Raw genomic sequence first — 15,850 nt, 5'->3', positions numbered from 1 at the left:
CTTCTTCTCCTTACTCTTCTATATGTCATGAAATTGAGATAGTCACTTTTTACTCAATTTTGATCTAACAATATAGTTGATTTATACAAAGCATATCATATGATTTGTGAATAATCTTAAAAGAGAAAATTAGATCAGTACCTGTGAGGCCTCCAAGCAAAAGCTTATGTTTCACGATTGCAGATCGACTGTTGAAAATCAGCATGAAAAACGTTTTATTTCACAATTTCCATACTAATATACAAAAAACATTTGTACTATCTGAATGATACCGTCATTGTGGTTCTCTAGGTTTGATTTAAGAACACTTCTCTTTCAAAATGTGCTAAATTCGCCTTATCAATAGCGCAGAAAGCTTCAAAAAGGGATGCTGGGAATCATGCCTCTGAAATGCATTTCAGAAAAACAGGATAGGATTTCTTAATGTCACACTATTTTGTGTAGGAATGTGATGTAAACGTATTATAATGTTTGTATTTCTGTAACTTGTTCAAGCTGATGGACGTTTTGAAAGGAATCAATAATTGTCTCTTTCAACCTACTGGTGTTGGATTTGAGCTATCAATAAACAAAGGTGACAGAAATAGAAAAGGTCAAGAGTAATAAAATAGTACCCCCAAGATTTGGACTGGTACCTTTGCATGCAAAGTCCAACGTGCCAATCATTGCTCTTTGGCGCAGCCCATTTGAGAGACAAAGAAATGGGTGTATTAGTTTGGAAATGTAAAATGTTTTAATATGTTACAGTCAAAGATGATCATTATGATATAACTTGCCTATCCTGATAAACGTTTGGATATTTAACACTGTTAAGGAGAATGTATCTGAACAGAATCAAATCACATTATAGCTCTTTACACTATGAGCATTCAACAGAGATATCGTTTCATCAATGTAAGAAATGCCCCGCACTAATGCGCTCTCTTTTGTCTCAATGGAAAAATGACTCATGTATGGGAGGGTTCCATGGTGTAATGGTTAGCACTCTGGACTCTGAATCCAGCGATCCAAGTCCAAGCTCGGTGGGACCTGTATGAATTATGAGATTTACTATTTCACCCATTTCTTAGAATTTGGTCTTGGAAAAACATAACGTCAATGTTTTATACTGATACTTATCAACGTATAAGTATGCATCTATGTATACATAGCTATATCCGTCTAGATAGCGATAAGACTATATAAAGAAATCAATTATTCATAAACATATGTATTGAAGCTGAAAACTAAAAACTGTTGTTTCCCATCCACAATTTAAACGTTAGGTTCATTTCCTCTCTCATCTATATGACCAGTAATGAGATAGTTAATTTTTGCTGATTTCTTATATGACAACATGCTTGACTTACACAGTGCATTTAATTGTGAATTTCTTTGAAAGAGAAATTCAGATTATTACCTTTGACACGTCTTTCGAAAGATTTTACTTTATGGTTATGGATTTACTTTAGAAAATCAGAGTGTAAATATATGTGTGTCTGAATTTCACGATTGTTATTCAAAACGTCATATCTTCTGTCCCCATAATACACAATTTGATTCCTCAAGTTTTGTTTTAATGAAGGATTTCCAATTAAAAAGTTCCATCTTCCCCTTATCAATAACAGTAAGATTTAAGAAAGTAATATCTTGCATCAGCCCCCTGTGATGAGTTTGAGAAAACAGAGTCAGCTCGCAAAATGTCTCATTATTTTGAGCCATTTAATTTCCATGTTTTCTAAAAGTTCTATCATTTGCTCACATCGAATAGACTTTCAGAATACAATCAATAAATTAATGTTTCACTCTACCCGTGTTAGATTTGTGATATTTATGAATACACTTGACAGAAAAAGATTTGATCAACAGTCATGAAAGTGGTCCCACCGAGATTTGAACTCGGATCCTTGGATTCAAAGTCCAAAGTGCTAACCATTACACCATGGAACCTCCCATATGACAAGGGAGCAAATTGCTGCAGCAATGTGAACATTTCAAAGTTTTTAATGTTCTACAGTCAAAGACCAACAGAATGTTATTACTTTTCTATTCTGTTCAACTTTTGCATATTGAACTATGTTAGGGAAGGATGTTGCCCAGAGGACTCAAGTAACGCTATCACTCTGTTGAACAGTACTTTTTATGTGAGATACGATTTTGCAATAAAATATAAGATTCCCCCGTGAATGCAATCTCTTCTCTCAAAATGAAAAGCTCAACCTGGTACAGGTGGTTTGATGGTATCATGCTTAGCACTCTAGACTCTGAAAACCGGGATCTGAGTACAAATCACAGTGGGACTTATCTAAACTTTACGATTTTCTTTTCCATTCAGTTCTTAGAATTATTAATTGGAAAAACATCTCATTTACTTATAAACTTGTACATATCCACTTTACACGTATGTATCTCCCTATATCTTGCTATATGTCTCTGTATATTTATAGGACAACATAAACACATACATTATAAAAATGCATATAATTAGTAGAGGTGAAAATAATGAAAAGTTGTTGCCTCTCCACATTTGAAACATGAGCTTCTTCTCCTTACTCTTCTATATGTCATGAAATTGAGATAGTCACTTTTTACTCAATTTTGATCTAACAATATAGTTGATTTATACAAAGCATATCATATGATTTGTGAATAATCTTAAAAGAGAAAATTAGATCAGTACCTGTGAGGCCTCCAAGCAAAAGCTTATGTTTCACGATTGCAGATCGACTGTTGAAAATCAGCATGAAAAACGTTTTATTTCACAATTTCCATACTAATATACAAAAAACATTTGTACTATCTGAATGATACCGTCATTGTGGTTCTCTAGGTTTGATTTAAGAACACTTCTCTTTCAAAATGTGCTAAATTCGCCTTATCAATAGCGCAGAAAGCTTCAAAAAGGGATGCTGGGAATCAGGCCTCTGAAATGCATTTCAGAAAAACAGGATAGGATTTCTTAATGTCACACTATTTTGTGTAGGAATGTGATGTAAACGTATTATAATGTTTGTATTTCTGTAACTTGTTCAAGCTGATGGACGTTTTGAAAGGAATCAATAATTGTCTCTTTCAACCTACTGGTGTTGGATTTGAGCTATGAATAAACAAAGGTGACAGAAATAGAAAAGGTCAAGAGTAATAAAATAGTACCCCCAAGATTTGGACTGGTACCTTTGCATGCATAGTCCAACGTGCCAATCATTGCTCTTTGGCGCAGCCCATGTGAGAGACAAAGAAATGGGTGTATTAGTTTGCAAATGTAAAATGTTTTAATATGTTACAGTCAAAGATGATCATTATGATATAACTTGCCTATCCTGATAAACGTTTGCATATTTAACACTGTTAAGGAGAATGTATCTGAACAGAATCAAATCACATTATAGCTCTTTACACTATGAGCATTCAACAGAGATATCGTTTCATCAATGTAAGAAATGCCCCCGCACTAATGCGCTCTCTTTTGTCTCAATGGAAAAATGACTAATGTATGGGAGGGTTCCATGGTGTAATGGTTAGCACTCTGGACTCTGAATCCAGCGATCCGAGTTCAAATCTCGGTGGGACCTGCTTGAATTATGAGATTTACTATTTCACCCATTTCTTAGAATTTGGTCTTGGAAAAACATAACGTCAATGTTTTATACTGATACTTATCAACGTATAAGTATGCATCTATGTATACATAGCTATATCCGTCTAGATAGCGATAAGACTATATAAAGAAATCAATTATTCATAAACATATGTATTGAAGCTGAAAACTAAAAACTGTTGTTTCCCATCCACAATTTAAACGTTAGGTTCATTTCCTCTCTCATCTATATGACCAGTAATGAGATAGTTAATTTTTGCTGATTTCTTATATGACAACATGCTTGACTTACACAGTGCATTTAATTGTGAATTTCTTTGAAAGAGAAATTCAGATTATTACCTTTGACACGTCTTTCGAAAGATATTACTTTATGGTTATGGATTTACTTTAGAAAATCAGAGTGTAAATATATGTGTGTCTGAATTTCACGATTGTTATTCAAAACGTCATATCTTCTGTCCCCATAATACACAATTTGATTCCTCAAGTTTTGTTTTAATGAAGGATTTCCAATTAAAAAGTTCCATCTTCCCCTTATCAATAACAGTAAGATTTAAGAAAGTAATATCTTGCATCAGCCCCCTGTGATGAGTTTGAGAAAACAGAGTCAGCTCGCAAAATGTCTCATTATTTTGAGCCATTTAATTTCCATGTTTTCTAAAAGTTCTATCATTTGCTCACATCGAATAGACTTTCAGAATACAATCAATAGATTAATGTTTCACTCTACCCGTGTTAGATTTGTGATATTTATGAATACACTTGACAGAAAAAGATTTGATCAACAGTCATGAAAGTGGTCCCACCGAGATTTGAACTCGGATCCTTGGATTCAAAGTCCAAAGTGCTAACCATTACACCATGGAACCTCCCATGTGACAAGGGAGCAAATTGCTGCAGCAATGTGAACATTTCAAAGTTTTTAATGTTCTACAGTCAAAGACCAACAGAATGTTATTACTTTTCTATTCTGTTCAACTTTTGCATATTGAACTATGTTAGGGAAGGATGTTGCCCAGATGACTCAAGTAACGCTATCACTCTGTTGAACAGTACTTTTTATGTGAGATACGATTTTGCAATAAAATATAAGATTCCCCCGTGAATGCAATCTCTTCTCTCAAAATGAAAAGCTCAACCTGGTACAGGTGGTTTGATGGTATCATGCTTAGCACTCTAGACTCTGAAAACCGGGATCTGAGTACAAATCACAGTGGGACTTATCTAAACTTTACGATTTTCTTTTCCATTCAGTTCTTAGAATTATTAATTGGAAAAACATCTCATTTACTTATAAACTTGTACATATCCACTTTACACGTATGTATCTCCCTATATCTTGCTATATGTCTCTGTATATTTATAGGACAACATAAACACATACATTATAAAAATGCATATAATTAGTAGAGGTGAAAATAATGAAAAGTTGTTGCCTCTCCACATTTGAAACATGAGCTTCTTCTCCTTACTCTTCTATATGTCATGAAATTGAGATAGTCACTTTTTACTCAATTTTGATCTAACAATATAGTTGATTTATACAAAGCATATCATATGATTTGTGAATAATCTTAAAAGAGAAAATTAGATCAGTACCTGTGAGGCCTCCAAGCAAAAGCTTATGTTTCACGATTGCAGATCGACTGTTGAAAATCAGCATGAAAAACGTTTTATTTCACAATTTCCATACTAATATACAAAAAACATTTGTACTATCTGAATGATACCGTCATTGTGGTTCTCTAGGTTTGATTTAAGAACACTTCTCTTTCAAAATGTGCTAAATTCGCCTTATCAATAGCGCAGAAAGCTTCAAAAAGGGATGCTGGGAATCATGCCTCTGAAATGCATTTCAGATAAACAGGATAGGATTTCTTAATGTCACACTATTTTGTGTAGGAATGTGATGTAAACGTATTATAATGTTTGTATTTCTGTAACTTGTTCAAGCTGATGGACGTTTTGAAAGGAATCAATAATTGTCTCTTTCAACCTACTGGTGTTGGATTTGAGCTATCAATAAACAAAGGTGACAGAAATAGAAAAGGTCAAGAGTAATAAAATAGTACCCCCAAGATTTGGACTGGTACCTTTGCATGCAAAGTCCAACGTGCCAATCATTGCTCTTTGGCGCAGCCCATTTGAGAGACAAAGAAATGGGTGTATTAGTTTGGAAATGTAAAATGTTTTAATATGTTACAGTCAAAGATGATCATTATGATATAACTTGCCTATCCTGATAAACGTTTGCATATTTAACACTGTTAAGGAGAATGTATCTGAACAGAATCAAATCACATTATAGCTCTTTACACTATGAGCATTCAACAGAGATATCGTTTCATCAATGTAAGAAATGCCCCGCACTAATGCGCTCTCTTTTGTCTCAATGGAAAAATGACTCATGTATGGGAGGGTTCCATGGTGTAATGGTTAGCACTCTGGACTCTGAATCCAGCGATCCAAGTCCAAGCTCGGTGGGACCTGTATGAATTATGAGATTTACTATTTCACCCATTTCTTAGAATTTGGTCTTGGAAAAACATAACGTCAATGTTTTATACTGATACTTATCAACGTATAAGTATGCATCTATGTATACATAGCTATATCCGTCTAGATAGCGATAAGACTATATAAAGAAATCAATTATTCATAAACATATGTATTGAAGCTGAAAACTAAAAACTGTTGTTTCCCATCCACAATTTAAACGTTAGGTTCATTTCCTCTCTCATCTATATGACCAGTAATGAGATAGTTAATTTTTGCTGATTTCTTATATGACAACATGCTTGACTTACACAGTGCATTTAATTGTGAATTTCTTTGAAAGAGAAATTCAGATTATTACCTTTGACACGTCTTTCGAAAGATTTTACTTTATGGTTATGGATTTACTTTAGAAAATCAGAGTGTAAATATATGTGTGTCTGAATTTCACGATTGTTATTCAAAACGTCATATCTTCTGTCCCCATAATACACAATTTGATTCCTCAAGTTTTGTTTTAATGAAGGATTTCCAATTAAAAAGTTCCATCTTCCCCTTATCAATAACAGTAAGATTTAAGAAAGTAATATCTTGCATCAGCCCCCTGTGATGAGTTTGAGAAAACAGAGTCAGCTCGCAAAATGTCTCATTATTTTGAGCCATTTAATTTCCATGTTTTCTAAAAGTTCTATCATTTGCTCACATCGAATAGACTTTCAGAATACAATCAATAAATTAATGTTTCACTCTACCCGTGTTAGATTTGTGATATTTATGAATACACTTGACAGAAAAAGATTTGATCAACAGTCATGAAAGTGGTCCCACCGAGATTTGAACTCGGATCCTTGGATTCAAAGTCCAAAGTGCTAACCATTACACCATGGAACCTCCCATATGACAAGGGAGCAAATTGCTGCAGCAATGTGAACATTTCAAAGTTTTTAATGTTCTACAGTCAAAGACCAACAGAATGTTATTACTTTTCTATTCTGTTCAACTTTTGCATATTGAACTATGTTAGGGAAGGATGTTGCCCAGAGGACTCAAGTAACGCTATCACTCTGTTGAACAGTACTTTTTATGTGAGATACGATTTTGCAATAAAATATAAGATTCCCCCGTGAATGCAATCTCTTCTCTCAAAATGAAAAGCTCAACCTGGTACAGGTGGTTTGATGGTATCATGCTTAGCACTCTAGACTCTGAAAACCGGGATCTGAGTACAAATCACAGTGGGACTTATCTAAACTTTACGATTTTCTTTTCCATTCAGTTCTTAGAATTATTAATTGGAAAAACATCTCATTTACTTATAAACTTGTACATATCCACTTTACACGTATGTATCTCCCTATATCTTGCTATATGTCTCTGTATATTTATAGGACAACATAAACACATACATTATAAAAATGCATATAATTAGTAGAGGTGAAAATAATGAAAAGTTGTTGCCTCTCCACATTTGAAACATGAGCTTCTTCTCCTTACTCTTCTATATGTCATGAAATTGAGATAGTCACTTTTTACTCAATTTTGATCTAACAATATAGTTGATTTATACAAAGCATATCATATGATTTGTGAATAATCTTAAAAGAGAAAATTAGATCAGTACCTGTGAGGCCTCCAAGCAAAAGCTTATGTTTCACGATTGCAGATCGACTGTTGAAAATCAGCATGAAAAACGTTTTATTTCACAATTTCCATACTAATATACAAAAAACATTTGTACTATCTGAATGATACCGTCATTGTGGTTCTCTAGGTTTGATTTAAGAACACTTCTCTTTCAAAATGTGCTAAATTCGCCTTATCAATAGCGCAGAAAGCTTCAAAAAGGGATGCTGGGAATCATGCCTCTGAAATGCATTTCAGAAAAACAGGATAGGATTTCTTAATGTCACACTATTTTGTGTAGGAATGTGATGTAAACGTATTATAATGTTTGTATTTCTGTAACTTGTTCAAGCTGATGGACGTTTTGAAAGGAATCAATAATTGTCTCTTTCAACCTACTGGTGTTGGATTTGAGCTATCAATAAACAAAGGTGACAGAAATAGAAAAGGTCAAGAGTAATAAAATAGTACCCCCAAGATTTGGACTGGTACCTTTGCATGCAAAGTCCAACGTGCCAATCATTGCTCTTTGGCGCAGCCCATTTGAGAGACAAAGAAATGGGTGTATTAGTTTGGAAATGTAAAATGTTTTAATATGTTACAGTCAAAGATGATCATTATGATATAACTTGCCTATCCTGATAAACGTTTGCATATTTAACACTGTTAAGGAGAATGTATCTGAACAGAATCAAATCACATTATAGCTCTTTACACTATGAGCATTCAACAGAGATATCGTTTCATCAATGTAAGAAATGCCCCGCACTAATGCGCTCTCTTTTGTCTCAATGGAAAAATGACTCATGTATGGGAGGGTTCCATGGTGTAATGGTTAGCACTCTGGACTCTGAATCCAGCGATCCAAGTCCAAGCTCGGTGGGACCTGTATGAATTATGAGATTTACTATTTCACCCATTTCTTAGAATTTGGTCTTGGAAAAACATAACGTCAATGTTTTATACTGATACTTATCAACGTATAAGTATGCATCTATGTATACATAGCTATATCCGTCTAGATAGCGATAAGACTATATAAAGAAATCAATTATTCATAAACATATGTATTGAAGCTGAAAACTAAAAACTGTTGTTTCCCATCCACAATTTAAACGTTAGGTTCATTTCCTCTCTCATCTATATGACCAGTAATGAGATAGTTAATTTTTGCTGATTTCTTATATGACAACATGCTTGACTTACACAGTGCATTTAATTGTGAATTTCTTTGAAAGAGAAATTCAGATTATTACCTTTGACACGTCTTTCGAAAGATTTTACTTTATGGTTATGGATTTACTTTAGAAAATCAGAGTGTAAATATATGTGTGTCTGAATTTCACGATTGTTATTCAAAACGTCATATCTTCTGTCCCCATAATACACAATTTGATTCCTCAAGTTTTGTTTTAATGAAGGATTTCCAATTAAAAAGTTCCATCTTCCCCTTATCAATAACAGTAAGATTTAAGAAAGTAATATCTTGCATCAGCCCCCTGTGATGAGTTTGAGAAAACAGAGTCAGCTCGCAAAATGTCTCATTATTTTGAGCCATTTAATTTCCATGTTTTCTAAAAGTTCTATCATTTGCTCACATCGAATAGACTTTCAGAATACAATCAATAAATTAATGTTTCACTCTACCCGTGTTAGATTTGTGATATTTATGAATACACTTGACAGAAAAAGATTTGATCAACAGTCATGAAAGTGGTCCCACCGAGATTTGAACTCGGATCCTTGGATTCAAAGTCCAAAGTGCTAACCATTACACCATGGAACCTCCCATATGACAAGGGAGCAAATTGCTGCAGCAATGTGAACATTTCAAAGTTTTTAATGTTCTACAGTCAAAGACCAACAGAATGTTATTACTTTTCTATTCTGTTCAACTTTTGCATATTGAACTATGTTAGGGAAGGATGTTGCCCAGAGGACTCAAGTAACGCTATCACTCTGTTGAACAGTACTTTTTATGTGAGATACGATTTTGCAATAAAATATAAGATTCCCCCGTGAATGCAATCTCTTCTCTCAAAATGAAAAGCTCAACCTGGTACAGGTGGTTTGATGGTATCATGCTTAGCACTCTAGACTCTGAAAACCGGGATCTGAGTACAAATCACAGTGGGACTTATCTAAACTTTACGATTTTCTTTTCCATTCAGTTCTTAGAATTATTAATTGGAAAAACATCTCATTTACTTATAAACTTGTACATATCCACTTTACACGTATGTATCTCCCTATATCTTGCTATATGTCTCTGTATATTTATAGGACAACATAAACACATACATTATAAAAATGCATATAATTAGTAGAGGTGAAAATAATGAAAAGTTGTTGCCTCTCCACATTTGAAACATGAGCTTCTTCTCCTTACTCTTCTATATGTCATGAAATTGAGATAGTCACTTTTTACTCAATTTTGATCTAACAATATAGTTGATTTATACAAAGCATATCATATGATTTGTGAATAATCTTAAAAGAGAAAATTAGATCAGTACCTGTGAGGCCTCCAAGCAAAAGCTTATGTTTCACGATTGCAGATCGACTGTTGAAAATCAGCATGAAAAACGTTTTATTTCACAATTTCCATACTAATATACAAAAAACATTTGTACTATCTGAATGATACCGTCATTGTGGTTCTCTAGGTTTGATTTAAGAACACTTCTCTTTCAAAATGTGCTAAATTCGCCTTATCAATAGCGCAGAAAGCTTCAAAAAGGGATGCTGGGAATCAGGCCTCTGAAATGCATTTCAGAAAAACAGGATAGGATTTCTTAATGTCACACTATTTTGTGTAGGAATGTGATGTAAACGTATTATAATGTTTGTATTTCTGTAACTTGTTCAAGCTGATGGACGTTTTGAAAGGAATCAATAATTGTCTCTTTCAACCTACTGGTGTTGGATTTGAGCTATGAATAAACAAAGGTGACAGAAATAGAAAAGGTCAAGAGTAATAAAATAGTACCCCCAAGATTTGGACTGGTACCTTTGCATGCATAGTCCAACGTGCCAATCATTGCTCTTTGGCGCAGCCCATGTGAGAGACAAAGAAATGGGTGTATTAGTTTGCAAATGTAAAATGTTTTAATATGTTACAGTCAAAGATGATCATTATGATATAACTTGCCTATCCTGATAAACGTTTGCATATTTAACACTGTTAAGGAGAATGTATCTGAACAGAATCAAATCACATTATAGCTCTTTACACTATGAGCATTCAACAGAGATATCGTTTCATCAATGTAAGAAATGCCCCCGCACTAATGCGCTCTCTTTTGTCTCAATGGAAAAATGACTAATGTATGGGAGGGTTCCATGGTGTAATGGTTAGCACTCTGGACTCTGAATCCAGCGATCCGAGTTCAAATCTCGGTGGGACCTGCTTGAATTATGAGATTTACTATTTCACCCATTTCTTAGAATTTGGTCTTGGAAAAACATAACGTCAATGTTTTATACTGATACTTATCAACGTATAAGTATGCATCTATGTATACATAGCTATATCCGTCTAGATAGCGATAAGACTATATAAAGAAATCAATTATTCATAAACATATGTATTGAAGCTGAAAACTAAAAACTGTTGTTTCCCATCCACAATTTAAACGTTAGGTTCATTTCCTCTCTCATCTATATGACCAGTAATGAGATAGTTAATTTTTGCTGATTTCTTATATGACAACATGCTTGACTTACACAGTGCATTTAATTGTGAATTTCTTTGAAAGAGAAATTCAGATTATTACCTTTGACACGTCTTTCGAAAGATATTACTTTATGGTTATGGATTTACTTTAGAAAATCAGAGTGTAAATATATGTGTGTCTGAATTTCACGATTGTTATTCAAAACGTCATATCTTCTGTCCCCATAATACACAATTTGATTCCTCAAGTTTTGTTTTAATGAAGGATTTCCAATTAAAAAGTTCCATCTTCCCCTTATCAATAACAGTAAGATTTAAGAAAGTAATATCTTGCATCAGCCCCCTGTGATGAGTTTGAGAAAACAGAGTCAGCTCGCAAAATGTCTCATTATTTTGAGCCATTTAATTTCCATGTTTTCTAAAAGTTCTATCATTTGCTCACATCGAATAGACTTTCAGAATACAATCAATAGATTAATGTTTCACTCTACCCGTGTTAGATTTGTGATATTTATGAATACACTTGACAGAAAAAGATTTGATCAACAGTCATGAAAGTGGTCCCACCGAGATTTGAACTCGGATCCTTGGATTCAAAGTCCAAAGTGCTAACCATTACACCATGGAACCTCCCATGTGACAAGGGAGCAAATTGCTGCAGCAATGTGAACATTTCAAAGTTTTTAATGTTCTACAGTCAAAGACCAACAGAATGTTATTACTTTTCTATTCTGTTCAACTTTTGCATATTGAACTATGTTAAGGAAGGATGTTGCCCAGAGGACTCAAGTAACGCTATCACTCTGTTGAACAGTACTTTTTATGTGAGATACGATTTTGCAATAAAATATAAGATTCCCCCGTGAATGCAATCTCTTCTCTCAAAATGAAAAGCTCAACCTGGTACAGGTGGTTTGATGGTATCATGCTTAGCACTCTAGACTCTGAAAACCGGGATCTGAATACAAATCACAGTGGGACTTATCTAAACTTTACGATTTTCTTTTCCATTCAGTTCTTAGAATTATTAATTGGAAAAACATCTCATTTACTTATAAACTTGTACATATCCACTTTACACGTATGTATCTCCCTATATCTTGCTATATGTCTCTGTATATTTATAGGACAACATAAACACATACATTATAAAAATGCATATAATTAGTAGAGGTGAAAATAATGAAAAGTTGTTGCCTCTCCACATTTGAAACATGAGCTTCTTCTCCTTACTCTTCTATATGTCATGAAATTGAGATAGTCACTTTTTACTCAATTTTGATCTAACAATATAGTTGATTTATACAAAGCATATCATATGATTTGTGAATAATCTTAAAAGAGAAAATTAGATCAGTACCTGTGAGGCCTCCAAGCAAAAGCTTATGTTTCACGATTGCAGATCGACTGTTGAAAATCAGCATGAAAAACGTTTTATTTCACAATTTCCATACTAATATACAAAAAACATTTGTACTATCTGAATGATACCGTCATTGTGGTTCTCTAGGTTTGATTTAAGAACACTTCTCTTTCAAAATGTGCTAAATTCGCCTTATCAATAGCGCAGAAAGCTTCAAAAAGGGATGCTGGGAATCATGCCTCTGAAATGCATTTCAGAAAAACAGGATAGGATTTCTTAATGTCACACTATTTTGTGTAGGAATGTGATGTAAACGTATTATAATGTTTGTATTTCTGTAACTTGTTCAAGCTGATGGACGTTTTGAAAGGAATCAATAATTGTCTCTTTCAACCTACTGGTGTTGGATTTGAGCTATCAATAAACAAAGGTGACAGAAATAGAAAAGGTCAAGAGTAATAAAATAGTACCCCCAAGATTTGGACTGGTACCTTTGCATGCAAAGTCCAACGTGCCAATCATTGCTCTTTGGCGCAGCCCATTTGAGAGACAAAGAAATGGGTGTATTAGTTTGGAAATGTAAAATGTTTTAATATGTTACAGTCAAAGATGATCATTATGATATAACTTGCCTATCCTGATAAACGTTTGCATATTTAACACTGTTAAGGAGAATGTATCTGAACAGAATCAAATCACATTATAGCTCTTTACACTATGAGCATTCAACAGAGATATCGTTTCATCAATGTAAGAAATGCCCCGCACTAATGCGCTCTCTTTTGTCTCAATGGAAAAATGACTCATGTATGGGAGGGTTTCATGGTGTAATGGTTAGCACTCTGGACTCTGAATCCAGCGATCCAAGTCCAAGCTCGGTGGGACCTGTATGAATTATGAGATTTACTATTTCACCCATTTCTTAGAATTTGGTCTTGGAAAAACATAACGTCAATGTTTTATACTGATACTTATCAACGTATAAGTATGCATCTATGTATACATAGCTATATCCGTCTAGATAGCGATAAGACTATATAAAGAAATCAATTATTCATAAACATATGTATTGAAGCTGAAAACTAAAAACTGTTGTTTCCCATCCACAATTTAAACGTTAGGTTCATTTCCTCTCTCATCTATATGACCAGTAATGAGATAGTTAATTTTTGCTGATTTCTTATATGACAACATGCTTGACTTACACAGTGCATTTAATTGTGAATTTCTTTGAAAGAGAAATTCAGATTATTACCTTTGACACGTCTTTCGAAAGATTTTACTTTATGGTTATGGATTTACTTTAGAAAATCAGAGTGTAAATATATGTGTGTCTGAATTTCACGATTGTTATTCAAAACGTCATATCTTCTGTCCCCATAATACACAATTTGATTCCTCAAGTTTTGTTTTAATGAAGGATTTCCAATTAAAAAGTTCCATCTTCCCCTTATCAATAACAGTAAGATTTAAGAAAGTAATATCTTGCATCAGCCCCCTGTGATGAGTTTGAGAAAACAGAGTCAGCTCGCAAAATGTCTCATTATTTTGAGCCATTTAATTTCCATGTTTTCTAAAAGTTCTATCATTTGCTCACATCGAATAGACTTTCAGAATACAATCAATAAATTAATGTTTCACTCTACCCGTGTTAGATTTGTGATATTTATGAATACACTTGACAGAAAAAGATTTGATCAACAGTCATGAAAGTGGTCCCACCGAGATTTGAACTCGGATCCTTGGATTCAAAGTCCAAAGTGCTAACCATTACACCACGGAACCTCCCATATGACAAGGGAGCAAATTGCTGCAGCAATGTGAACATTTCAAAGTTTTTAATGTTCTACAGTCAAAGACCAACAGAATGTTATTACTTTTCTATTCTGTTCAACTTTTGCATATTGAACTATGTTAGGGAAGGATGTTGCCCAGAGGACTCAAGTAACGCTATCACTCTGTTGAACAGTACTTTTTATTTGAGATACGATTTTGCAATAAAATATAAGATTCCCCCGTGAATGCAATCTCTTCTCTCAAAATGAAAAGCTCAACCTGGTACAGGTGGTTTGATGGTATCATGCTTAGCACTCTAGACTCTGAAAACCGGGATCTGAGTACAAATCACAGTGGGACTTATCTAAACTTTACGATTTTCTTTTCCATTCAGTTCTTAGAATTATTAATTGGAAAAACATCTCATTTACTTATAAACTTGTACATATCCACTTTACACGTATGTATCTCCCTATATCTTGCTATATGTCTCTGTATATTTATAGGACAACATAAACACATACATTATAAAAATGCATATAATTAGTAGAGGTGAAAATAATGAAAAGTTGTTGCCTCTCCACATTTGAAACATGAGCTTCTTCTCCTTACTCTTCTATATGTCATGAAATTGAGATAGTCACTTTTTACTCAATTTTGATCTAACAATATAGTTGATTTATACAAAGCATATCATATGATTTGTGAATAATCTTAAAAGAGAAAATTAGATCAGTACCTGTGAGGCCTCCAAGCAAAAGCTTATGTTTCACGATTGCAGATCGACTGTTGAAAATCAGCATGAAAAACGTTTTATTTCACAATTTCCATACTAATATACAAAAAACATTTGTACTATCTGAATGATACCGTCATTGTGGTTCTCTAGGTTTGATTTAAGAACACTTCTCTTTCAAAATGTGCTAAATTCGCCTTATCAATAGCGCAGAAAGCTTCAAAAAGGGATGCTGGGAATCAGGCCTCTGAAATGCATTTCAGAAAAACAGGATAGGATTTCTTAATGTCACACTATTTTGTGTAGGAATGTGATGTAAACGTATTATAATGTTTGTATTTCTGTAACTTGTTCAAGCTGATGGACGTTTTGAAAGGAATCAATAATTGTCTCTTTCAACCTACTGGTGTTGGATTTGAGCTATCAATAAACAAAGGTGACAGAAATAGAAAAGGTCAAGAGTAATAAAATAGTACCCCCAAGATTTGGACTGGTACCTTTGCATGCAAAGTCCAACGTGCCAATCATTGCTCTTTGGCGCAGCCCATTTGAGAGACAAAGAAATGGGTGTATTAGTTTGGAAATGTAAAATGTTTTAAT

The 15,850-nt window shown here is 33.9% G+C and overlaps 8 non-coding genes across 8 annotated transcripts; 2 read left to right on the top strand and 6 right to left on the bottom strand.

Moving 5' to 3' along the window:
- Positions 1–1,857: 1,857 nt before the first annotated feature.
- TRNAQ-UUG (transfer RNA glutamine (anticodon UUG)) lies at positions 1,858–1,929 on the bottom strand. Its single transcript has one exon. It is a non-coding gene; the product is annotated as a tRNA-Gln (tRNA).
- A 1,550-nt stretch (positions 1,930–3,479) lies between these two features.
- On the top strand, positions 3,480–3,551 carry TRNAQ-CUG (transfer RNA glutamine (anticodon CUG)). Its single transcript has one exon. It is a non-coding gene; the product is annotated as a tRNA-Gln (tRNA).
- An 826-nt stretch (positions 3,552–4,377) lies between these two features.
- TRNAQ-UUG (transfer RNA glutamine (anticodon UUG)) lies at positions 4,378–4,449 on the bottom strand. Its single transcript has one exon. It is a non-coding gene; the product is annotated as a tRNA-Gln (tRNA).
- Positions 4,450–6,895: 2,446 nt separating this feature from the next.
- TRNAQ-UUG (transfer RNA glutamine (anticodon UUG)) lies at positions 6,896–6,967 on the bottom strand. The gene has a single exon. It is a non-coding gene; the product is annotated as a tRNA-Gln (tRNA).
- A 2,446-nt stretch (positions 6,968–9,413) lies between these two features.
- Positions 9,414–9,485, bottom strand: TRNAQ-UUG (transfer RNA glutamine (anticodon UUG)). The gene has a single exon. It is a non-coding gene; the product is annotated as a tRNA-Gln (tRNA).
- Positions 9,486–11,035: 1,550 nt separating this feature from the next.
- On the top strand, positions 11,036–11,107 carry TRNAQ-CUG (transfer RNA glutamine (anticodon CUG)). Its single transcript has one exon. It is a non-coding gene; the product is annotated as a tRNA-Gln (tRNA).
- An 826-nt stretch (positions 11,108–11,933) lies between these two features.
- On the bottom strand, positions 11,934–12,005 carry TRNAQ-UUG (transfer RNA glutamine (anticodon UUG)). The gene has a single exon. It is a non-coding gene; the product is annotated as a tRNA-Gln (tRNA).
- Positions 12,006–14,451: 2,446 nt separating this feature from the next.
- TRNAQ-UUG (transfer RNA glutamine (anticodon UUG)) lies at positions 14,452–14,523 on the bottom strand. Its single transcript has one exon. It is a non-coding gene; the product is annotated as a tRNA-Gln (tRNA).
- Between the last annotated feature and the right edge of the window lie 1,327 nt (positions 14,524–15,850).

The sequence above is a fragment of the Lissotriton helveticus genome, chromosome 4_1 (assembly GCF_964261635.1).
Source record: "Lissotriton helveticus chromosome 4_1, aLisHel1.1, whole genome shotgun sequence".
Classification (NCBI taxonomy): domain Eukaryota; kingdom Metazoa; phylum Chordata; class Amphibia; order Caudata; family Salamandridae; genus Lissotriton; species Lissotriton helveticus.
Note: the sequence above shows the minus strand (reverse complement) of the source record. Positions and strands in the feature narration are given on the sequence as shown.